Here is a 262-nt window from a genome sequence, read left to right as displayed (position 1 = left end):
TTTTTTTTTTTTTTTTGGATATTGCCTTTGCCCTTCCTCTCCCCCACTGTCCTTAACCCAGAAAGCCAAGCCATAAAAGTGAAGTCCTGCTTAAGGGATATATTAATGTCTCACGCTCATTTTCATTGATCACGGGTTCCAGTGCATATATCATCAATAGTATAGGGAGGGGGTAGTAAGACAGTCCACACAAAGATTTCTTACTGGTATAAGTGTCAGTAAGGGGTGTGACTTTTGTTAACCAATATAATTATACCGATAT

The sequence above is a fragment of the Gavialis gangeticus genome, unplaced genomic scaffold, assembly GCF_001723915.1.
Source record: "Gavialis gangeticus isolate Ggan-Ray unplaced genomic scaffold, GavGan_comp1, whole genome shotgun sequence".
In the NCBI taxonomy this organism is placed as follows: domain Eukaryota; kingdom Metazoa; phylum Chordata; order Crocodylia; family Gavialidae; genus Gavialis; species Gavialis gangeticus.
Note: the sequence above shows the minus strand (reverse complement) of the source record.